Source organism: Mesocricetus auratus, unplaced genomic scaffold (assembly GCF_017639785.1).
Source record: "Mesocricetus auratus isolate SY011 unplaced genomic scaffold, BCM_Maur_2.0 Super-Scaffold_6723, whole genome shotgun sequence".
NCBI lineage: Eukaryota > Metazoa > Chordata > Mammalia > Rodentia > Cricetidae > Mesocricetus > Mesocricetus auratus.
The window spans coordinates 12,939,784-12,940,133 of NW_024429183.1; positions in this window are offsets into that span (position 1 = coordinate 12,939,784).

A 350-nucleotide genomic window follows, 5' to 3' on the forward strand; every position below is an offset into this window, starting at 1 on the left:
GTGTGTGTAATAGTGCTTTGTGTTCACGTAAGAGGCACCATAGCTCTTTGTGTGTGAGAGGTTTTGGGTCCAGAGAAGGGTTGTGATATGAGCACTATGATTCAGAACATATCTTACTTTAAAACACGGCAGATAGCCAGGCAGTGGTGGCGCACACCTTTAATCCCAGCACTTGGGAGACAGAGGCAGGTGGATCTCTGAGTTCAATGCAGCCTGGTCTTGGCAAGTTGTAGGATAGCCAGGGCCACACACATACACAAGACAACCACCCTGTCTTGAAAGAAAAAAAAAAAAGCAAGGCAGATAGTCTGTGGACTGGTGATGGAGTGATGGCTTTCATCCCAGGTCAC